Below are 25,335 nucleotides of genomic sequence, written 5' to 3'. Positions count from 1 at the left end.
GTGGAAGTGGGAAAGGCCGAGTCAGTTTTTCATTGTATTTTCAACATTCAATATTGCAGATAAATGAAAGTGAAGCTTCGAAAGCAGCAATAACCTCCTCGTCGGGGAATTGAACCCCGGTCTCCAGCGTGACAGGCGGGGATACTCACCACTATACTAACGAGGAATTCATATAGATATTTGCCGTATATTCACCACAGATGCTTCACGTTTCAGTGAATCTGTTTGAACTGTTCATTTGATGACGGTTTGTTTCACTTTCCACGGACCACTGTTGAAAGAAGAATTACCGACCACTTTTCCATCTCATGTTGGATCATGATGTGGGTAACGCGGGAGAGAGTGAGACAGACAGAGACAGTTCTTCTCAGGAAAATATAGAAAATATGAGGCACATACACAGACAGACAGACAGACACACATACACATGGATTGACTCAGAAATACTGAGTCAGAATATGGATAATTTGGCTGATTTTTGTTCTATTTCTGTCGTAGATTTCGTGAAATCTTGCAGATCAATTAAAATGAGCATAAAACTCGAGGTACTCAATGCTGTGGAATTTTAATTCACTTAAGAATTATTAATTCTACAAGAAACTTGTTGAAGTTTGAAACGCAGAGATGAAACAGGTTGATGAATGACGGGATCTGAAGTCTGTCAGATTTGAACCTCCGCGGGGGAAATGAATGAATTTCGAATCTGTCACCTAACCCACCAGTTAGTAAAAATCACAATTGCTCTGCATCCAGTCCTCAAATAGTCTCCGTACAATAATATTCTGAAAGTGACAATCACCTGTTTTTTTGCTCTGTAGTTTTTGTTTAGGAAGAAGCTCGGCGAAGACATAAAATTAAAAGTTAGCGTCTGAAAACTGCTACCTCCCAGTCGGGGTATTAAACCCCGGACGAAGGTGGGGCAACTCACCACGATAAGAGAGAAAGAAAGAACGAAAGAAAGACAGAGTCAGTTGTCGTTGTCTAACAAAGAGATGGAAATGTAAATGGTTCTTTCAAGAGTGGCCCGTGGAAAATGAAACAAACTGTCATCAAATAAATAGTTAAAAGAAATGCACTGATACGTGAAGCATGTCTAACGCCATCTGGGATGAGTGCACAGTCAATGCAGCAGTTCCTCGTTAGTATAGTGGTGAGTATCCCCGCCTGTCACGCGTGACACCGGGGTTCAATTCCCCGACGGAGAGATTAAACTTTTGCCGCCTTTTTCTCTCATTTATCTCTAATATTAGATGCGGAATATACAGTGTAAAACTGACTCGGAGTTTCCCACTTTCCCCGATTTAATTTCACTGATATTCCAGCGGTTTTAAAATCTGCTCTCAGCTTCACTCTTCACCTCGATGTTCGACTGGTTTCTGTGATGGTGGGGATTTCGGGAGGAGGCCGAGATGGATCATCCACTCGGCACTTCTGGCTGAAGACGGTTTCTAAAACTTTGCACTCACACGCTGGGCTTTACCATCATTGAGGATGGGGATGTTCATAGAGCCTCTTCCCATTAGTTGTTTAATTATCCACCATCATTCACAAATGGGTGTGGCAGGACTGCAGAGCTTTGATCTGATCCGTTGTTTGTGGGATCGTTTAGCTCTGTCTACAGCATGCTGCTTCCACTGTTTGTCAAGTAGTCCTGTGTTACTTTCAGGTTATTGGTGTGTGTATATGTCTGTGTGCGAGTGTTTATGTAGCTCGGAATGTGTGTGTTTGTGTATGTGTGAATATGACTATGTCTGTCTCACTTGTTATATGCGTTTCTGAGTGTCTCTCTCTTTCTTTCTATCTGTCACTTTTAACCTGCTCCCCAAATAATTTTTCTCTGGACCTTGACTAACAAAGAGATAGAAAGTAAGTCTTCTTTCAACAGTGGCATGTGGAAAGTTAATCAAATTGTCGTCAAAGAAGTAGTTAAAATAGATTCACTGAAACATGCATCCTTTTCATTGCTGTATGTAAGATCTTTCATGTCTGCGCCTGTTCCGAGACCTGTCTCTCTCTGTTTCGGGCTGGTGACAGCGCGATTCTGCGTTTTATTTCTTGCCCATTATTGTGGTTCTCACATCGAGCTGAAGCGTGAGGCAGAGAGCAGATATTTAAAATCGCTGTGAAATCAATTTGTGGAAGTGGGAAAGGCCGAGTCAGTTTTTCATTGTATTTTCAACATCCAATATTTCAGATAAATGAAAGTGAAGCTTCGAAAGCAGCAATAACCTCCTCGTCGGGGAATTGAACCCCGGTCTCCCGCGTGACAGGCGGGGATGCTCACCACTATACTAACGAGGAATTCGTATAGATATTTGCCGTATATTCACCACAGATGCTTCACGTTTCAGTGAATCTGTTTGAACTGTTCATTTGATGACGGTTTGTTTCACTTTCCACGGACCACTGTTGAAAGAAGAATTACCGACCACTTTTCCATCTCATGTTGGATCATGATGTGGGTAACGCGGGAGAGAGTGAGACAGACAGAGACAGATCTTCTCAGGAAAATATAGAAAATATGAGGCACATACACAGACAGACAGACAGACACACATACACATGGATTGACTCAGAAATACTGAGTCAGAATATGGATAATTTGGCTGATTTTTGTTCTATTTCTGTCGTAGATTTCGTGAAATCTTGCAGATCAATTAAAATGAGCATAAAACTCGAGGTACTCAATGCTGTGGAATTTTAATTCACTTAAGAATTATTAATTCTACAAGAAACTTGTTGAAGTTTGAAACGCAGAGATGAAACAGGTTGATGAATGACGGGATCTGAAGTCTGTCAGATTTGAACCTCCGCGGGGGAAATGAATGAATTTCGAATCTGTCACCTAACCCACCAGTTGGTAAAAATCACAATTGCTCTGCATCCAGTCCTCAAATAGTCTCCGTACAATAATATTCTGAAAGTGACAATCACCTGTTTTTTTGCTCTGTAGTTTTTGTTTAGGAAGAAGCTCTGCGAAGACATAAAATTAAAAGTTAGCGTCTGAAAACTGCTACCTCCCAGTCGGGGTATTAAACCCCGGACGAAGGTGGGGCAACTCACCACGAGAAGAGAGAAAGAAAGAACGAAAGAAAGACAGAGTCAGTTGTCGTTGTCCAACAAAGAGATGGAAATGTAAATGGTTCTTTCAAGAGTGGCCCGTGGAAAATGAAACAAACTGTCATCAAATAAATAGTTAAAAGAAATGCACTGATACGTGAAACATGTCTAACACCATCTGGGACGAGTGCACAGTCAATGCAGCAGTTTCTCGTTAGTATAGTGGTGAGTGTTCCTGCCTGTTACGCGAGAGACCGGGGTTCAATTCCCCGACGGGGAGATTAAACTTTCGCCGCCTTGAAAAGCTTTTTCTCACATTTATCTCCAATATTGTCTGCGGAATATACAGTGCAAAACTGACTCGGAGTTTCCCACTTTCCCCAATTTAATTTCACTGACATTCCAGCGGTTTTAAAATCTGCTCTCAGCTTCACTCTTCACCTCGATGTTCGACTGGTTTCTGTGATGGTGGGGATTTCGGGAGGAGGCCGAGATGGATCATCCACTCGGCACTTCTGGCTGAAGACGGTTTCTGAAACTTTGCACTCACGTGCTGGGCTTTACCATCATTGAGGATGGGGATGTTCATAGAGCCTCTTCCCATTAGTTGTTTAATTATCCACCATCATTCACAAATGGGTGTGGCAGGACTGCAGAGCTTTGATCTGATCCGTTGTTTGTGGGATCGCTTCGCTCTGTCTGCAGCATGCTGTTTGTCAAGTCGTCCTGTGCTACTTTCATGTTATTGGTGTGTGTATGTTTGTGTGTATATGTCTGTGTGTGAGTGTTTATGTAGCTAGCATGTGGGCCTCCATTTTTACAGCTTTTTTATTTTAAACTCTTGGGGGCCGGGATTCCTGGGCCTTCTCCTTCACACCACATGAGAGGAGGCGAGAAGGCCCGAAACAGCAGGTAAATGCCTTTATCGCACAGCTTGTGGGCCCGGAGGAACAGGAGTGCTTCCCCCTGGCCCAACAAGCCAACCTGCCGTGATTCCACACAGGCGATCGGCCGACCCCCTCCAAATCTCCGACACCCCTGCACGAGCTACGAACCCCATGATCTCCGACCCCCGCGATGACCCCCGACCCCCGATGACTGACTCGCCGATGCCCCCGATGACTGACCCACCCATGACCTCTTGACCCCCGTGACCCCCCTCCCCGATAAAATCATGCCCAATGGGTTTGATTCCCGTTGTGTTAACTCTCTGTCGGTTTGCTGATAAACGTTTAACTCGCGGCCTGTTCCCGTCAATGGTCACAAGTAGTAACAGACAGAGCGGGTCTGACCGCCCCGAGATGTGGAAAAGACATCAGTTCAGGACAAATGCCTCAAATCAAATGGTCTCCCGGCACCGAGAGAGAGAAATTCCAGAGAAAAAGGCAGAAGAGAAAAGAGAAATAAAAACTCAATAAAGACACTATCAATATTTCCCATTCTTGATGCCTGTCTATTTCTTCCCCAACCTTTCTGTGCCGGTTAAAATTTCAGTGAAATAAATGCGAGAATCGACTCAAAGAACGAGAACAGAGCAACAAAAATCACCGAACACAGAATCAAACCCAGAGACCTTTAGATCTTCAATCTCACGCTCTCCAAACTCAACTATTTCGACTCCACTGTAAATTGGACTTTGTGACATCACCTTGGACAAAAATATAAACCGGGTGGAATTTCCCCTCCCGCTCATTCCTCACTCTGGGGGAATGGGACCCGGTCAGATCTCGGAGCTCAGGTTATGTTAATGTTCAGCTGATGATATCTTAATATTATCTTGTGTTTGGCCTCATTTAATCAGGTTCATGGGCACTTTCTTCCATCATCCCTTCTCCCTGAAAGGAATGTGGTGCAGCGGTTGCCAAATTTAACAGGAAAAATCAATTATCGCCCGCTTTTCACAGGAGAAGAAACACATCCTGGAGATTCACGCGGAGCAATTTCCCAAATAATGGTCCCGCCCGGGATTGAATCAGAGACCTTTCATGAGTGATGTAAACATGATAACCGCTGCACTAGGGAAACCACTGCTCAATTTAAGGCATCGTGTGCCTTCTCCGTTAAACAACTTCTGTCCCACACTTAAAGCTCTCATTCCATCTCTTTCTCAAACATTTCACTGATCAAAACTTCACAAGTCACACAGGAAAAAGACTGAATTTCAAAATCATTAAACTCCCGAAGGAGCTGCGGGGACAGACTGAGCGGTGCAACTGAGTACAGAGATACAGAGAGACACCAGCAGAGGGAGGTAGAGAGCGGTGTAACTGAGTACAGAGATACAGAGAGACACCAGCAGAGGGAGGTAGAGAGCGGTGTAACTGAGTACAGAGATACAGAGAGACACCAGCAGAGGGAGGTAGAGAGCGGTGTAACTGAGTACAGAGATACAGAGAGACACCAGCAGAGGGAGGTAGAGAGCGGTGTAACTGAGTACAGAGATACAGAGACACACCAGCAGAGGGAGGTAGAGAGCGGTGCAACTGGGTACAGAGATACAGAGAGACACCAGCAGAGGGAGGTAGAGAGCGGTGTAACTGAGTACAGAGATACAGAGAGACACCAGCAGAGGGAGGTAGAGAGCGGTGTAACTGAGTACAGAGATACAGAGACACACCAGCAGAGGGAGGTAGAGAGCGGTGCAACTGGGTACAGAGATACAGAGAGACACCAGCAGAGGGAGGTAGAGTGCGGTGTAACAGTGCAGAGAGACAGAGAGACACCAGCAGACTCTCCAGAAAACCAACCTTTCATCTGAAATCTGAGGCGAGATATAAACTGCACAGAGTAGAGCAAGCATTACTGTATATCTAACCCGTGTTGTACCTGCCCTGGGAGTGTTTGATTTGACAGTGTGGAGGGAGCTTCATTCTGCATATAACCCGTGCTGTACATGTCCTGGGAGTGTTTGATGGGGCAGTTCAGATGGAACTTTAATCAGTCTCTCCACATAACTGAAGTCCCTCATCCCTGGTACCATTCTAATAAATCTCCTCTGCACCCTCTCTAAGGCCTTGACATCCTTCTTCATGTTTCGTGCCCAGAATTAAACACAATACTCCAGCTGAGACCTCAACAGTGTTTTATAAAGGTTTTGTATCAATTCCTTGCTTTTGTATTCAATGCCTCAATTAATAAAGCAAAGGGCCCCATTTGCTTTTTTAACTGCCTTCTCAACTTGTCCTGCCACCTTCCAAGATTTGTGTAACTACACCCCCAGGCCTCTCTATTCCTGCACTCCCTTTAAAATTGTGCCATTTCGTTTAAATTGCCTCTCCTCATTCTTCCTACCAAAATGTATCAATTCACAATTCTCTGCATTAAATTTCATCTGCCCATTTCACCAGTCTGTCTATGTCCTCCTGAAGTCTGTTACCATCCTCAACATTGTTTATTACATTTCTGAGTTTCGTGTCATCTGCAAACTTTGAAATTATACCCTGTACTCACAAGTCCCGGTCATTGATATATATCAAAAAGAGCAGTGGTCCTAATACCGAGCCCTGGGGGACACCACTGTATACTTGCCTCCAGTCTGAAAAACAACCGTTCACCACTACTCTCTGTTTTCTGCTCCTTAGCCAATTTTGTATCCATGCTGCCATTGTCCGTTTAATCCCATGGGCTTCAATTTTGCTAACAAGTCTATTATGTGATACTTTATCCTCCCTTAATCTCTCCCTGCATAGAAACTCCCCGACCCATATTCATGGCCACCCCCTCGACCTTGCCATCTCACGTGGTCTCTCTTCTCCTGATCGTGTCAATCATGGATAAGGCCATCTCTGATCACTTCCTTGTAACCCTCTCCACCCACATGGAATCAGAGAATCATAGAAAGGTCACAGCATGGAAGGAGGCCATTTGGCACATCGAGTCCTTACCGGCTCCATGCAAGATCAATCCAGCTGGTCCCCCTCCCCCAATGCACATCATAGAATGAACTCAGCAATCCCACGCCACTTTCTATGAGCGGTATCAGGCTGCGGTTATGGTGCAGACCGGGACCAAGGGCTGAGGCTGTGGTCATCAGTTACTCTGGGAGTGGCACAGTCTGGTTCATGACTAGCCGGGGGTGAGAGTAAACCCAGGGAGTCAGGCTGGTGTTTAGAAGGGTGTGGGTTCCAGCTCCAGTTCCAGGACTGGGACACATGATCCAGACTGACTGTGTCGTGCTGAAAGGGAGCTGCATCGTGAGAGGTGCTGTCCTTTGAATGAGGTGTTTAATGGGGGTCCCTTCTTTTCTGCTCCGAGGTGTAAAAGATCCCGTGGCAATTTGTGAAGAGCAGGGAGTTCTCCCGGTGTCCTGGCCAACATTCTTCCCTCGACCATCAGCACCCACCAAACAGGAGATCGGCTCAATATCTCATCACTGTTTGTGGGATCTTGCTGTACACAACTTGTCTGCTACCTTCTCTTAAAAACGATAGTGACTGATCTTCGAGAGAAGTGCGTTGGGATGTCCTGAGGATGTGAAAGGTGCTGTACAAATGCAAGTTCCTTGTTTCTCACAGGGGGCCGTGTCTCGTTCCTCGTCTCATTGAGACTCTCAGTTAATTGGTCCGTTCTCTGCGCAGATGGGGCCCGACTCACTGAGTGTTTCCCGAATGTTCTGTGTGTGTTTCACTCAGACTCGGGCTTTACAGTAAATAATAAAAGGACTGTAGTCAAACACTTGGCCATGAGCTGCTGCCCAACCTGTCGTGACATTGTTGCTTGCTTCCCTTCAGTTTTTGGTGCACTGTCGCCTGAAGAGCCGTGGTTTGCCTCATTTCTCAGTGTGATTGTGGGACTGACACAGAAGTGAGAGAGAAAGCAGCAGCCACAGCCTGGACTGCAGGCAAATTGGGAGGCTGAAACTAAAAGTTAACTATTCCCACACCGGGAATCGAAGCCGTGCCGCCTGGGTGAAAACCAAGAATCCTAACCGCTAGACCACATGGGAACTGAAATAAAGTACCAGCAGGAAGGGCACTGAGACTACAACCGGAAAGTTAACGGACGATTCAAAGGAGGTATTCACAATTCTGAAAGGTTTTGACAGAGTATGTAAAGAGAAATTGTTTCCAGTGATGGAATGGTTAATAACCAGAGGACACAGATTTCAGATAAATTGAAAGAAATCATTGGGGGATTTGGAGAGATTTTTTTACACAGCGAGTTGTTATGATCTGGAATGCACTGCCTGAAAGGGAGGTGGAAGCAGGTTCAATAGTAACTTTCAAAAGGGAATTGGATAAATAGTTGACGTGTAATAAATTGCCGGGCTGTGGGGAAAGAGCTGGGGAGTGGGACTAACCCACTTCCTTCTGTGTTCATCCCTGGAAAAAACCCTCCCCCAGGTCACTTACAACGGCACTTTCAAATTCCCAACTCTCTGGACTTTGTCCCTCCATTCACCACGACATTTCTGCAGCTACTGATTTGCTCAATCACACCCTCACCTCCACCTTTGACGCCCTTGTACCCATTAAAGCCATAACTCTCCCTCACCCTGGTCAATCCCCCTGGGTCTGCCCTCATTTCTGCTTCCTTAAGTCCAAGGGACACAGCTTTGAAAGTTTATGGTGGACAACTGCTTTGGCCATTCATCGCCAGATCTGGCTGGACCACATAAAGCACTATCGGGTCCTGTCTCCTCTGACAAAACTGCTCACTATTCCAGGATCATCCTGGAATGTAAAGATAACCCCCGGCTTCTCTTCTCCACTACAAACCGTCTTCTAAAACCCCTCTCCCATCACTCCTCCACCCTCACCTTCAACAAAAAGTGCGAGGAGCTCACGGACTTCTTTGTCACTGAGATTGAGACCATCCATTCAGCTGCCTCTGCCGCTCCCCTCCCTTCCCCGAGCTCACCAAGTTTCTCTCCTATCTCCCCTCATGCCCTCTCTGAGCTCTCTTGACCATGAGACCCACCTCCTGCTCCCTCGACCCTATTCCCAACAATCTGCTGACCACACAACCTCCCTTCCTGGCCCCATGTTAGCTGACATTGTTAATGGTCTCCTCACCTCAGGTACTGTCCCTCTCCCCATCAAATCTGCCGTCATCACCCTCCTTCTCAAAAGACCCACCCTTGACCCCTGTGTCCTTGCAAACTACCACCCCATCTCCCACCTCCCTTTCCTCTCCAAAGTCTTGTCACCTCCCAAATCCATGTCCATCTTTCCCACAACACCATGTTTGAATCCCTCCAATCAGGTTGCCACTCCTGCCACTGTACTGAAACGGCCCTTGTCAAAGTCACAAATGACATCCTCTGTGACTGTGTGGAGGGAGATTTAATCTTGATCTAACCCTTGATGCACCTGCCCCCGGAATGTTTGATGGCACAGTGTAGAGGGAGCTTTACTCTGCCATGTACTGTACAGTATCAGTCTGCGACGGAGCAGAGCCCTGCTCTTTAATAGAAATCATTCTTTCGATGAGCCACTGAGCCCCTAAAGCAGCCTTCGAGACCCAAAATCAGATTTCCATCGCACAGTTCCAGCAGTTTGCGAGGGCTGGGCCACGTTAACAGCAGCTCTCTGTTCCTGGTCTGGAGCTGAGGTGTTGTGTATTGTCCCTGACACAGGGACCAGACGGTGAGCTGCTGGCTCCTATTGTTCTGGGATCATTCCCTGCTGCTCTGTTCTCACCTCTTCACTGGGTCTCAGATTATTACCAGCCATCTTCCTGATCAATAAACAATCGCCAGTCTGACCGCGGAGATTTGAAATGTGTGAAACATTTCATGTGTCTCATCCCTCTCCCTGGACACAAATAAATAGGCCGTCATGAAATGTTCACAGTCCGTTTCTTGAGCCTTCTCCTTCTCAGAAGAATCTTTTAAACTCCTTGCTAAAGTGACCATTGATCTTAATGTCTTGTTTTGCGGTATGTTCAAGATTGTTCCAGGTCAGCATTGTAATAATTCGGGGTAGTTGAAAAGTGGGATCATTATATTAAATCGAGATATTTATCACAGCCCCGCCCCCCAAACATTCAAACCACCGTTCAGGAGGAGAACCCCTCTGCTCGCTGACCTACATTGGTTCCCAGTCCACCAACATCTCAAATTTTAAATTCTCATCCTCGTGTTCAAATCTCTCCATGACCTCGCCCCTCCCTATCTCTGTAACCTCCTCCACCCCGACAACCCTCCGAGATCTCTGAGCTCATCCAATTCAGGCCTCTTGCGCATCCACGATTTTCATCGCTCCACCATTGGCGGCCGTGCCTTCAACCGCCTGGGACCAAAGCTCTGGATTTCCCTCCATAAACCTCCCCGCCTCTCTACCTCTCTCTCCTCCCTTAAGACACTTAAAACCTACCTCACCTGTCCCAATATCTCTTTTTGTGGCTCCGTGTCACATTTTGTTTGATAATCGCTCCTGTGAAGCGCCTTGGGACGTTTTACTCCGTTAAAGGCGCGATATAAATGCAAGTTGTTGTTGTTGGGGTGGAGAAAGGGTTTTCTTTCTTTTTATGACTCTTTTCCATCTCTCTATTTCTTTCCTTTCCCGGACTCTGTTTTCCGGGTCTGTTTACTGACACACATTACAATCTGTGTCACTCGGTGTCTAACAATGTGAGGCAATGTGTTTTATTCCCGCTGTGTTATCTCTCTGGCGGTTTGCTGATAAATGTTTAACTCGCGGCCTGTTCCCGTTAATGGTCACAAGCAGTAACAGACAGACAGAGCGTGTCTGACCGCCCTGAGATGTGGAAAAGGCATCAGTTTCGGACAAATGCATCAAATCAAATGTTCATCGGGCACCGAGAGAGACAAAAATCAGAGAGAAAGGCAGAAGGAAATAGAGAAATAAAAGCTAAATACAGACATCCTTGATGTCTCTCTATTCCATCCCCAACCGTTCAGTGTCGGGTAAAAATGTCAGTGTGAATAAATGTTTGAGAATCGGCCCAAAGAAGAAGAAACAAAGTAACCCAAAACTGCCGAAACCCGGGACCTTTACATCTTCAGTCTAACGCTCTCCCAACTGAACTATTTCGGCCCCACTGTAAGCAGTACTTTTGCGTCATCCTCTTGGAATAAAATATAACTCCGGGTGGAATTGCCCCTCCCGCTCATTCCTCACTTCGGGAGAATGAGACCGACCATCAAGGAGAGATTTTCTGAGACTGTCGTTGAATCTCATTTATATTAAACATTCCTTGAACTCTCTGCCGGGGGGATTCAGAGCTGGGGTTCGCCATGAACCAGCTTCCCCTCAATTCCCAGCTTTATCAGTGAATCGACCAACAAACGCTCGAGAGAGCTCAGGTTATATTAATAATAAAAACAGAAAATGCGGGAAACACTCAGCAGGTCAGGCAGCATCTGTGGAGAGAGAAACATCCTTTCAGGTCGATGACCTTTCATCAGAACTCTCTCCACAGACGCTGCCTGACCTGCTGAGTATTTCCAGCATTTTCTGTTTTTACTTCAGATTTCCAGCATCTGCAGTATTTTATTTTTGTTTTACAGCTTGTATTAATGTTCTGCTGATGATATCTGAATATTATCTTATTTTTGGCCACTTTAATCAGGTTCACGGACAAATTCTTCCATCACCCCTTCTCCCACATCGCTTCTCTCTCTCATTCATTCTTTTCTCCTTTCAATCCAGAAGAGGGCGGGAATCAGAGCTCACCCCCCGAACCCTCCGCACACAGACCCCCGTCTACCACTCCGTGTGATCCAAGAGACAATTCAATACATTACACTCTGTATAAACACAGAAAGCTGACACACCAGGGGAGATCGCACGGTGTTGGACACGGAGTGAAATAAACTGAAGTGTTCATAAAAAGTTACAGATCACAACTCGTGACTCTGTCTCTCTCCGCCATCCCGGCCTGTGCTCTGTTATCTGATCTCACTCAATGTGTTGCTGATCATTTTCATCAACATATTTGAATGTGGCAGCACAAGTTGGTGAAACCGTTAAAACAGCATCCGGTTCCTTGGCTTAATAATAGAGAAATAGAGCACAAAAGCAAGGAAGTTATGTTAAACGTTTATAAATCATTGTTCAGGCCTCATCTGAAGTATTGTGTCCAATTCTGGGCACTATAATTTATTAAGGAGGTCAAGGTCTTGGAGAGGATGGAGAGGAGATTTACCAGAATTATACCAGGGGTGGGGTTTAGTTGTGTGGAGAGACTCGAGAACCTGGGATTGTTCTGCTTCGAGCAATGAAGGTTAAGGGTAGAATTAATCCACGTGTTCAATATTAAGAGGGGTTTTGATCGAGTAAATAAGGAGAAACTTCACCCACTGGCGGGAGGGTCGGCAACCAACGGACGCAGATTTAAGATGATTGGCAAAAAAACTAGAGGGAAATAAGGAGATTTTTTTGACACAGCGAATTGTTATGATCTGGAACGCACTGCCTTAAAGGATGGTGGAGCTCGATTCAATCGTAACTTTAAAAGGAGAATTGGATAAATACTTGAGTATCTCTCCACAGATACTACCTGACCTGCTGAGTGTTACCAGCAGTTTCTGGGTTTATTTTTGAGCTTTCACTATCGCAGTTTTCGTGACAACCTGCAACTTGCCTCAAGGGCGCAGCTTCAAGCACAACTTTCTTGTGCTCTTCTCACACACAAGATCGCACTTTACTTTCCGACACACGCGCTTTAAAATCTGCCGTTTCCGCACACAGCGTCCTGCGCCACGAGAATTTGAAAGACCTTCCGCTCATGGCCTGTAATCGCTCCTTTTTCCCCACAGGCGCTCTTTACATTTATCCTATACTCGATTCAATCGCACGTTTCAACAGAACTATTAAGATCAAGGCGGAACACTTCCGATCTTACTGCACCGCCCCAACTTGCCAAATGTGAACCTTTCAACCGCCATTCGCAGCTCTGCAGCGCTGCCCGTCACTCACGCAACTCAACTGCTGAGAGAAAAGAGCCAACAAGCATCAAAACAAAAACCAGTTCTTCAGTTACCATCCCCTGGATCACAAGACTCACCAAGTAAATTTCGTGAACAATCGGGCGGCTGTCTTTCCAGAGACCAGCCCTGCTTTCGTCGTGTTTGTCTGTCGAGCGGTCACGCAGATCGAAATGTGTCGACTGATTTCAAGGCTTAAATGAACATTGGTGTGAATGGGACATGTGCCCAATCGAAACAGCGGTCGGAGCAGAACAAACTTAAAGGAGTGAGATCGTGAAAGTGAATGTTAGAGTCGGCAATGCCGCAGGAAAGTGTCCATGAAATGGAAGGAGGAAAGGAAAGGCGGCCTATTGACTGTGAAAGGAAGAAAAAGCTGGGAGAAGAGGCGGGTTTGAACTGTGGAACATCAAGTCCAGGCATGTGAGAGAGGTGGGATTTGACGGAATTGAAAGTTTTTCACCAAAACATTTTTCTTTCATGTTCTGAAGATTGATTTCTTGCTGCATTCTCTTAGCATATGTGGCAAAGGAAAAAATCGGTAAATGAAACTCTGTGGAGACTCGGATTCGCTCCGATGTTACTGCGACCACAACGCAGAGTATGAACCACAAAACGATCACGACGCAGCACATGAGGTGTGGCAGTTGTGCCCCAACAACATTAATGGCACGCATGACACTGCTGAGAAAAGAAAGATTTTGGTGATGAGGCTAAAATGTTGAACAGCTCAGATTATGGCAGCGCAGAGACTGGAGCCTAAATCCAGCGCCTTAGACCGCTCGGCCACGCTACCGCTTCACAAGAGCGTTGTCCAGAATCTCGGAACTGGTGATTGAAAAGCGGCTTTCCGACTCTGACCTTTGAGTCCAAGATTTTTGCCTTGAAAGAATCAAATAAAAGGGCTTTCTTTGCACTGTTCTTGCGACCAGGTGGCTGAGTGGTTGAGGTGATGGACTGCTAATCCATTGAGCTTTGCCAGCATGGTTTTGTATCCCAGCCGCGCCATTACTGCCTTTTTTTAATCGTTCATGGGATGTGGGCGTCGCTGGCGAGGCCACCATTTATTGCCCATCCCTAATTGCCCTTGAGAAGGTGGTGGTGAGCCGCCTTCTTGAACTGTTGCAGTCCATGTGGTGAAGGTTCTCCCACAGTGCTGTTAGGTAGGGAGTTCCAGGATTTTGACCCAGCGACGATGAAGGAACGGTGCTATATTTCCAAGTCGGGATGGTGTGTGACTTGGAGGGGAACGTGCAGGTGGTGTTGTTCCCATGTGCCTGCTGCCCTTGTCCTTCTAGATGTTAGAGGTCGTGGGTTTGGGAGGTGCTGTCGAAGAAGCCTTGGCGAGTTGCTGCAGTGCATCCTGTGGATGGTACACACTGCAGCCACAGTGCGCCGGTGGTGAAGGGAGTGAATGTTCAGGGTAGTGGATGGGGTGCCGAACAAGTGGGATTCTTTGTCCTGGATGGTGTCGAGCTTCTTGAGTGTTGTTGGAGCTGCACTCATCCAGGCAAGTGGAGAGTATTCTATCACACTCCTGACTTGTGCCTTGTAGATGGTGGAAAGGGTTTGGGGAGTCCGGAGCTGGGTCACTCACCACAGAATACCCAGCTTCTGGCCTACTCGTGTAGCCACAGTATTTATATGGCTGGTCCAGTTAAGTTTCTGGTCAATGGTGACACCCAGGATGTTGATGATGGGGGATTCGGCGATGGTAATGCCGTTGAATGTCAAGGGGAGGTGGTCAGACTCTCTCTTGTTGGAGATTGTCATTGCCTGGCAATTGTCTGGCATGAATGTTACTTGCCACTTATGAGCCCAAGCCTGGATATTGTCCAGGTCTTGCTGCATGTGGGCACGGACTGCTTCTTATCTGTGGGGTTGCGAATGGAACTGAACACTGCGCAATCATCAGCAAACATCCCCATTTCTGACCTTATGATGGGGGAAAGCTCATTGATGAAGCAGCTGAATATGGTTGGGCCAAAGACACTGCCCTGAGGAACTCCTGCAGCAATGTCCTGGGGCTGAGATGATTGGCCTCCAACAACCACTACCATCTTCTTTTGTGCTCCTTCTGACTCCAGCCACTGGAGAGTTTTCCACTGAAGCGGCAGCTGAACGTATGGTCTCAATCTTTGTGACAAAATAGTCCAGGAGCTCCTCGCAAATTTTGTGGTGAGGGTGGAGGAGGCACGGGGTGCAAGAAGTCGGTTTGTGGTCGAGAAGAGATACCGGGGGTATCTTTGGATTCCTGGATAATCCTGGAATAATGAGCAGTTTTCTGTCTCTCTCTGTTTTGGGCTGGTGAATTAGCCCGGGTCTGTTCACAGGGCGATTCTGCGTTTTATTTCTTCCTCATTATTGTGGTTCTGATATCGAGGTGAGGATTTTAAAATCTGCTCGGAGATCAGTGAAATTAAATCGTAGAAAGTGAAAAAGTCCGAGTCAGTTTTTCACTGTATTTTCTTCATTCGATGTTGCTGATAAATGAAAGTGAAGCTTCTAAAGGCAGACCTTCCCGTCGGGGAATTGACCCCAGTCTCCAGGGTGATAGACACTGATACTCACCACGACACTAACGAGGAACTGGTGCCGGAAGGGGATGTACGTTCACCACAGATGCTTCACGTTTCAGGAAATCTGTTTGAGCTATTCTTTTGGTGACAGTTTATTTAAATTTCCACGGACCACTGTTGAAAGAAGAATCACCGACCACTTTTCCGTCTCATGTTGGATCATGATGTGGTGAGTGCGGGAGAGAGTGAGACAGAGAAAGACCGACTCAAGAAAACAAAGAAAATATGAGGCACAAACACAGACAGATAGACACAGACACGCATACACATGGAGTGACTCAGAAATATGGAGAGACAGAACATGGATAATTTGGCTGATTTTTGTTCTATTTCTGTCGTAGATTTCGTGAAATCTTGCAGATCAATTAAAATGAGCATAAAACTCGAGGTACTCAATGCTGTGGAATTTTAATTCACTTCAGAATTATTAATTCTACAAGAAACTTGTTGAATTTTGAAACGCAGAGATGAACACGTCGATAAATGACGGGATCTGAAGTCTGTCAGATTTGAACCTGCGCGAGGGAAATGAATGAAATTTTAATCTGTCACCTGAACCACGAGGAAGTCAAAATCACAATCGCTCTGCATCCAGTCCTCAAATAGTCTCCGTACAATAATATTCTGAAAGTGACAATCACCTGTTTTTTTTCTCTGTAGTTTTTTTTTAGGAAGAAGCTCGGCGAAGACATAAAATTAAAAGTTGGCGTCTTATAAATGCTTCCTCCCCGTCGGGGAATTAAACCCCGGACTGAGGCGGAGCAACTCACCACGAGAAGAGAGAAAGAAAGAACGAAAGAAAGACAGAGTCAGTTGTCGTTGTCTAACAAAGAGATGGAAATGTAAAAGGTTCTTTCAAGAGTGGCCCGTGGAAAATGAAACAAACTATCATCAAATAAATAGTTAAAAGAAATGCACTGATACATGAAGCATGTCCAACACCATCTGGGATGAGTGCACAGTTAGTGCAGCAGTTCCTCGTTAGTATAGTGGTGAGTATCCCCGCCTGTCACGCGGGAGACCGGGGTTCAATTCCCCGACGGGGGGATTAAACTTCCGCCGCCTTTCGAAGCTTTTCTCTCATCCATTTCCAATATTGGATGCGGAATGGACAGTGTCAAACTGATTCGGAGTTTCCCACTTTCCCCAATTTAATTTCACTGATATTCCTGCGGTTTTAAAATCTGCTCTCAGCTTCACTCTTCACCTCGATGTTCGACTGGTTTCTGCGATGGTGGGGATTTTGGGAGGAGGCCGAGATGGATCATCCACTCGGCACTTCTGGCTGAAGACGGTTTCTAAAACTTTGCACTCAAGTCCTGGGCTTGACCATCATTGAGGATGGGGATGTTCATCGAGCATCTTCCCGTTCGTTGTTCAATTATCCACCATCATTCACAAATGGGTGTGGCAGGACTGCAGAGCTTTGATCTGATCCGTTGTTTGTGGGATCGCTAAGCTCTATCAACAGCATGCTGCTTCCACTGTTTGTCAAGTAGTCCTGTGTTACTTTCAGGTTATTGGTGTGTGTATGTGTTTATGTAGCTAGGAATGTGTGTGTTTGTGTATGTGTGAATATGACTATGTCTGTCTCACTTGTTATATGCGTTTCTGAGTGTCTCTCTCTTTCTTTCTATCTGTCACTTTTTCCCTGCTCCCCAAATAATTTTTCTCTGGATCTTGACTAATAAAGAGATAGAAAGTAAGTCTTCTTTCAACAGTGGCATGTGGAAAGTTAAACAAATTGTCATCAAAGAAGTCGTTAAAATAGATTCACTGAAACGTGCATCCTTTTCATTGCTGCATGTGAGATCTTTCATGTCTGCGCCTGTTCCGAGACCTGTCTCTCTCTGTTTCGGGCTGGTGACAGCGCGATTCTGCGTTTTATTTCTTGCCCATCATTGTGGTTCTCACATCGAGCTGAAGCGTGAGGCAGAGAGCAGATATTTAAAATCGCTGTGAAATCAAATTGCAGAAGTGGGAAAGGCCGACTCAGTTTTTCATTGTATTTTCAACATCCAATATTTCAGATAAATGAAAGTGAAGCTTCGAAAGCAGCAATAACCTCCTCGTTGGGGAATTGAACCCCGGTCTCCCGCGTGACAGGCGAGGATACTCACCACTATACTAACGAGGAATTGGTACAGACATTTACCGTATATTCACCAAAGATGCTTCACTTTTCAGTGAATCTGTTTGAACTGTTCATTTGATGACAGTTTGTTTAACTTTCCACGAACCACTGTTGAAAGAAAGATTACCGACCACTTTTGCATCACATGTTGGATCATGATGTGGGTAACGCGGGAGAGAGTGAGACAGAAAGAGACAGATCTTCTCAGGAAAATATAGAAAATATGAGGCACATACACAGACAGACAGACACACACACAGAAACAGACACACATGCACATGGATTGACTCAGAAATACTGAGAGTCAGAATATGGATAATTTGGCTGATTTTTGTTCTATTTCTGTCGTAGATTTCGTGAAATCTTGCAGATCAATTAAAATGAGCATAAAACTCGAGGTACTCAATGCTGTGGAATTTTAATTCACTTAAGAATGTTTAATTCTACAAGAAACTTGTTGAATTTTGAAACGCAGAGATGAAACAGGTTGATGAATGACGGGATCTGAAGTCTGTCAGATTTGAACCAATGAATGAATTTCTAATCTGTCACCTTAATCACCAGTTAGTAAAAATCACAATTGCTCTGCATCCAGTCCTCAAATAGTCTCCGTACAATAATATTCTGAAAGTGACAATCACCTGTTTTTTTGCTCTGCAGTTTTTGTTCAGGAAGAAGCTCGGCGAAGACATAAAATTAAAAGTTGGCGTCTGATAAATGCTTCCTCCCCGTCGGGGAATTAAACCCCGGACGAAGGCGGGGCAACTCACCACGATAAGAGAGAAAGAAAGAACGAAAGAAAGACAGAGTCAGTTGTCGTTGTCTAACAAAGAGAAGGAAATGTAAAAGGTTCTTTCAAGAGTGGCCCGTGGAAAATGAAACAAACTATCATCAAATAAATAGTTAAAAGAAATGCACTGATAAATGAAGCATGTCTGACGCCATCTGGGATGAGTGCACGGCGAATGTAGCAGCTCCTCGTTAGTATAGTGGTGAGTATCCCCGCCTGTCGCGGAGGAGACCGGGGTTCAATTCCCGCTAAGGAGATTAAACTTTCGCCGCGGTCAAAAGATTTTATCTCCAATATTGGATGCGGAATATACAGTGTAAAACTGACTCGGAGTTTCCCACTTTCCCCAATTTAATTTCATTGATATTCCAGCGGTTTTCAAATCTGCTCTCAGCGTCACTCTTCACCTCGATGTGAGAACATCAGAACATAAGAAATTGGAGCAGGAGGAGGCCAATCGGCCCCTCGAGCCTGCTCGCCATTCAATAAGATCATGGCTGATCTGATCCCAACCACAAATCCAAAGAACACAAGAAGTCGGAGCAGGACCCGGCCACATAGCCCCTGGGCCCTCTGCGCCACCCACAGGGCATTGACCGATCCGAACTCAGCTTCATGTCCAATTTCCTGCCCGCTCCCCATAACCCAGAAGAACTGTTCGCCTGGCTTCTGTGATGGTGGGGATTTCGGGAGGAGGCCGAGATGGATCATCCACTCGGCACTTCTGGCTGAAGACGGTTTCTAAAACTTTGCACTCACGTGCTGGGCTTTACCATAATTGAGGATGGGGATGTTCATAGAGCCTCTTCCCGTTAGTTGTTTAATTATCCACCATCATTCACAAATGGGTGTGGCAGGACTGCAGAGCTTTGATCTGATCCGTTGTTTGTGGGATCGCTCAGCTCTGTCAACAGCATGCTGCTTCCACTGTTTGTCAAGTAGTCCTGTGTTACTTTCAGGTGTGTGCATGTGTTTATGTAGCTAGGAATGTGTGTGTTTGTGTATGTGTGAATATGACTATGTCTGTCTCACTTGTTATATGCGTTTCTGAGTGTCTCTCTCTTTCTTTCTATCTGTCACTTTTTCCCTGCTCCCCAAATAATTTTTATCTGGACCTTGACTAATAAAGAGATAGAAAGTAAGTCTTCTTTCAACAGTGGCATGTGGAAAGTTAAACAAATTGTCATCAAAGAAGTCGTTAAAATAGATTCACTGAAACGTGCATCCTTTTCATTGCTGTATGTGAGATCTTTCATGTCTGCTCCTGTTCCGAGACCTGTCTCTCTCTGTTTCGGGCTGGTGACAGCGCGATTCTGCGTTTTATTTCTTGCCCATCATTGTGGTTCTCACATCGAGCTGAAGCGTGAGGCAGAGAGCAGATATTTAAAATCGCTGTGAAATTAAATTGCAGAAGTGGGAAAGGCCGAGTCAGTTTTTCATTGTATTTTCAACATCCAATATTTCAGATAAATGAAAGTGAAGCTTCGAAAGCAGCAATAACCTCCTCATCGGGGAATTGAACCCCGGTCTCCCGCGTAACAGGCGGGGATACTCACCACTATACTAACGAGGAATTGGTACAGACATTTACCGTATATTCACCAAAGATGCTTCACTTTTCAGTGAATCTGTTTGAACTGTTCATTTGATGACAGTTTGTTTAACTTTCCACGAACCACTGTTGAAAGAAAAATTACCGACCACTTTTGCATCACATGTTGGATCATGATGTGGGTAACGCGGGAGAGAGTGAGACAGAAAGAGACAGAGATCTTCTCAGGAAAGCATAGAAAATATGAGGCACATACACAGACAGACAGACAGACACAGACACACAGAAACAGACACACATGCACATGGATTGACTCAGAAATACTGAGAGTCAGAATATGGATAATTTGGCTGATTTTTGTTCTATTTCTGTCGTAGATTTCGTGAAATCTTGCAGATCAATTCAAATGAGCATCAAACTCGAGGTACTCAATGCTGTGGAATTTTAATTCACTTAAGAATTATTAATTCTACAAGAAACTTGTTGAATTTTGAAACGCAGAGATGAAACAGGTTGATGAATGACGGGATCTGAAGTCTGTCAGATTTGAACCAATGAATGAATTTCTATTCTGTCACCTTAATCACCATGTGGAGATGCCGGTGATGGACTGGGGTTGACAATTGTAAACAATTTTACAACACCAAGCTTTCGGAGATTTCCTCCTTCCTCAGGCAAACACATTTGCCTGAGGAAGGAGGAAATCTCCGAAAGCTTGTGAATTTAAAATAAAATTGCTGGACTATAACTTGGTGTTGTAAAATTGTTTACAATTACCTTAATCACCAGTTAGTAAAAATCACAATTGCTCTGCATCCAGTCCTCAAATAGTCTCCGGACAATAATATTCTGAAAGTGACAATCACCTGTTTTTTTGCTCTGCAGTTTTTGTTCAGGAAGAAGCTCGGCGAAGACATAAAATTAAAAGTTGGCGTCTGATAAATGCTTCCTCCCCGTCGGGGAATTAAACCCCAGACTAAGGCGGGGCAACTCACCACGATAAGAGAGAAAGAAAGAATGAAAGAAAGACAGAGTCAGTTGTCGTTGTCTAACAAAGAGAAGGAAATGTAAAAGGTTCTTTCAAGAGTGGCCCGTGGAAAATGAAACAAACTGTCATCAAATAAATAGTTAAAAGAAATGCACTGATACATGAAGCAAGTCTAACGCCATCTGGGATGAGTGCACGGTCAATGGAGCAGCGCCTCGTTAGTGCAGTGGTGAGTATCCCCGCCTGTCACGCGGGAGACCGGGGTTCAATTCCCCGACCAGGAGATTAAACTTTCGCCGCCTTCAAAAGCTTTTATCTCCAATATTGGATGCGGAATATACAGTGAAAAACTGACTCGGAGTTTCCCATTTTCCCCAATTTAATTTCACTGATATTCCAGCGGTTTTAAAATCTGCTCTCAGCGTCACTCTTCACCTCGATGTTCGACTGGCTTCTGTGATGGTGGGGATTTCGGGAGGAGGCCGAGATGGATCATCCACTCGGCACTTCTGGCTGAAGACGGTTTCTAAAACTTTGCACTCACGTGCTGGGCTTTACCATCATTGAGGATGGGGATGTTCATCGAGCCTCTTCCCGTTAGTTGTTTCATTATCCACCATCATTCACAAATGGGTGTGGCAGGACTGCAGAGCTTTGATCTGATCCGTTGTTTGTGGGATCGCTAAGCTCCATCAACAGCATGCTGCTTCCACCGTTTGTCAAGTAGTCCTGTGTTACTTTCAGGTTATTGGTGTGTTTATGTAGCTAGGAATGTGTGTGTTTGTGTATGTGTGAATATGACTATGTCTGTCTCACTTGTTATATGCGTTCCTGAGTGTCTCTCTCTTTCTTTCTATCTGTCACTTTTTCCCTGCTCCCCAAATAATTTTTCTCTGGACCTTGACTAATAAAGAGATAGAAAGTAAGTCTTCTTTCAACAGTGGCATGTGGAAAGTTGAACAAATTGTCATCAAAGAAGTCGTTAAAATAGATTCACTGAAACGTGCATCCTTTTCATTGCTGTATGTAAGATCTTTCATGTCTGCGCCTGTTCCGAGACCTGTCTCTCTCTGTTTCGGGCTGGTGACAGCGCGATTCTGCGTTTTATTTCTTGCCCATCATTGTGGTTCTCACATCGAGCTGAAGCGTGAGGCAGAGAGCAGATATTTAAAATCGCTGTGAAATCAAATTGCAGAAGTCGGAAAGGCCGAGTCAGTTTTTCATTGTATTTTCAACATCCAATATTTCAGATGAATGAAAGTGAAGCTTTGAAAGCAGCAATAACTTCCTCGTCGGCGAATTGAACCCCGGTCTCCGGCGTGACAGGCGGGGATACTCACCACTATACTAACCAGGAATTGATACAGACATTTACCGTATATTCACCAAAGATGCTTCACTTTTCAGTGAATCTGTTTGAACTGTTCATTTGATGACAGTTTGTTTAACTTTCCACGAACCACCGTTGAAAGAAGAATTACCGACCACTTTTGCATCACATGTTGGATCATGATGTGGGTAACGTGGGAGAGAGTGAGACAGAAAGAGACAGATCTTCTCAGGAAAATATAGAAAATATGAGGCACATACACAGACAGACACAGAGAAACAGATACACATAGATTGACTCAGAAATACTGAGAGTCAGAATTTGGATAATGTGGCTGATTTTTGTTCTATTTCTGTCGTAGATTTCGTGAAATCTTGCAGATCAATTAAAATGAGCATAAAACTCGAGGTACTCAATGCTGTGGAATTTTAATTCACTTAAGAATTATTAATTCTACAAGAAACTTGTTGAATTTTGAAATGCAGAGATGAAACAGGTTGATGAATGACGGGATATGAAGTCTGTCAGATTTGAACCTGCGCGGGGGAAATGAATGAATTTCTAATCTGTCACCTTAACCGCCAGTTTGTAAAAATCTCAATTGCTCTGCATGCATTCCTCAAATAGTCTCTTAATTATCCACCAACATTCACAAATGGGTGTGGCAGGACTGCAGAGCTTTGATCTGATCCGTTGTTTGTGGGATCGCTTCGCTCTATCTGCAGCATGCTGCTTCCACTGTTTGTCAAGTCGTCCTGTGTTACTTTCATGTTATTGGTGTGTGTCTGTTGGTCTGTATCTGTCTGTGTGTGAGTGTTTATGTAGCTAGAATGTGGGCCTCCATTTTTACAGCTTTTTTATTTTAACCTCTTGGGGCCGGGATTCCTGGGCCTTCTCCTTCACACCACATGAGAGGAGGCGAGAAGGCCCGAAACAGCAGGTAAGTGCCTTTATAGCACAGCTGGTGGCCCGGAGGAGCAGGAGTGCTTTCCGCAGGCCCAACAAGCCAACCTGCCGTGATCCCATACAGATGATCGGCCGACCCCCTCCAAATCTCCGACACCCCTGCACGAACTACGAACCCCATGATCTCCGACCCCCGCGATGACTCCCGACCCCGACCCCCGATGACTGAGCCCTCCCTCCGATGACTGACCCACCCATGACCTCATGACCCCGTGACCCCCCTCCCCGATAAAATCATGCCCAATGAGTTTGATTCCCGTTGTGTTATCTCTCTGTCGGTTTGCTAATAAACGTTTAACTCGCGGTCTGTTCCCGTCAATTGTCACAAGTAGTAACAGACAGAGCGGGTCTGACCGCCCCGAGATGTGGAAAAGACATCAGTTTAGGACAAATGCCTCAAATCAAATGGTCTCCCGGCTCCGAGAGAGACAAATTCCAGAGAAAAAGGCAGAAGAGAATAGAGAAATAAAAGCTCAATAAAGACACTACCAATATTTCCCATTCTTGATGCCTGTCTATTTCTTCCCCAACCCTTCTGTGCCGGTTAAAATTTCAGTGTAAATAAATGCGAGAATCGACTCAAAGAATGAGAACCAAGCAACAAAAATTGCCGAACACAGAATCAAACCCAGAGACCTTTAGATCTTCAATCTCACGCTCTCCAAACTCAACTTTTTCGGCTCCACTGGAAATTGGACTTTGTGACATCTCTTTGGACAAAAATATAAACCGGGTGGAATTTCCCCTCCCGCTCATTCCTCACTCTGGGGGAATGGGACCCGATCAGATCCCGGAGCTCAGGTTATGTTAATGTTCTGCTGATGACATCTGAATATTATCTTGTGTTTGGCCTCATTTAATCAGGTTCATGGGCACTTTCTTCCCTCATCCCTTCTCCCAAATCGTTTCTTCCCTGAAGCAATGTGGTGCAGCCGTGGCCAAATTTAACAGGAAAAGCCAATTATCGCCTGCTTCCCACAGGAGAAAAAGCTCACCCTGGAGATTCAAGCGGAGCAAATTCCCAAATAACGTTCTCATCTGGGATCGAACCGGGGACTTTTCGCGTGTGAGATAAATGTGATAACCGCTCCACTCCAGAAACCATTGCTCAATTTATCGCATCGTGTGGCTTCTCTGTTAAACAACATCTGTCCCACACTAAAGGCTCTCAATCCTTCTCTTTCACAAACATTTCACTGATCAAAACTTCACAAGTCAGACAGGAAAAAGTCTTCATTTCAAAATCATTAAACTCCCGAAGGAGCTGCGGGAACAGATTGAACGGTGTAACTGAGTACAGTGATACAGAGAGACACCAGCAGAGGGAGGTAGAGAGCGGTGCAACTGAGTGCAGAGATACAGAGAGACACCAGCAGAGGGAGGTAGAGAGCGGTGTAACTGAGTACAGAGATACAGAGAGACACCAGCAGAGGGAGGTAGAGAGCGGTGCAACTGAGTGCAGAGATACAGAGAGACACCAGCAGAGGGAGGTAGAGAGCGGTGTAACTGAGTACAGAGATACAGAGAGACACCAGCAGAGGGAGGTAGAGAGCGGTGTAACTGAGTACAGAGATACAGAGAGACACCAGCAGAGGGAGGTAGAGAGCGGTGTAACTGAGTACAGAGATACAGAGAGACACCAGCAGAGGGAGGTAGAGAGCGATGTAACTGAGAACAGAGAAATGCAGAGAATTTGACACCACCAGGTTATTGTCCAACAATTTTATTTGAAAATGACAGCTTTCGGAGGCTTTCTCCTTCGTCAGGTGAGACACCAGCAGAGGGAGGTAGAGAGCGGTGTAACTGAGTACAGAGAAAGAGAGAGACACCAGCAGACTGTGCAGCACAGCAACCTTTTATCTGAAATCTGAGGCGACATCGAAACTGCACAGAGTGGAGGAAGCATTACTGTGTATCTAACCCGTGTCGTACCTGCCCTGGGAATGTTTGATTTGACAGTGTAGAGGGAGCTTCATTCTGCATATAACCCATGCTGTCCCTGTCCTGCGAGTGTTTGATGGGGCAGTTCAGAGTGAACTTTAAT

The 25,335-nt window shown here is 45.3% G+C and overlaps 1 protein-coding gene and 2 non-coding genes across 3 annotated transcripts in view; 1 reads left to right on the top strand and 2 right to left on the bottom strand.

The window, feature by feature from the left end:
• LOC137302345 (zona pellucida sperm-binding protein 3-like) overlaps window positions 1-25,335 on the top strand; it is a 1,023,493-nt gene that overhangs the window by 274,480 nt on the left and 723,678 nt on the right. The window lies entirely within an intron of this gene.
• trnad-guc (transfer RNA aspartic acid (anticodon GUC)) lies at window positions 2,230-2,301 on the bottom strand. Its single transcript has one exon. It is a non-coding gene; the product is annotated as a tRNA-Asp (tRNA).
• Window positions 19,957-20,028, bottom strand: trnan-guu (transfer RNA asparagine (anticodon GUU)). Its single transcript has one exon. It is a non-coding gene; the product is annotated as a tRNA-Asn (tRNA).

Source organism: Heptranchias perlo, chromosome 35 (genome assembly GCF_035084215.1).
Source record: "Heptranchias perlo isolate sHepPer1 chromosome 35, sHepPer1.hap1, whole genome shotgun sequence".
Taxonomy (NCBI): Eukaryota; Metazoa; Chordata; class Chondrichthyes; order Hexanchiformes; family Hexanchidae; genus Heptranchias; species Heptranchias perlo.
Note: the sequence above shows the minus strand (reverse complement) of the source record. Positions and strands in the feature narration are given on the sequence as shown.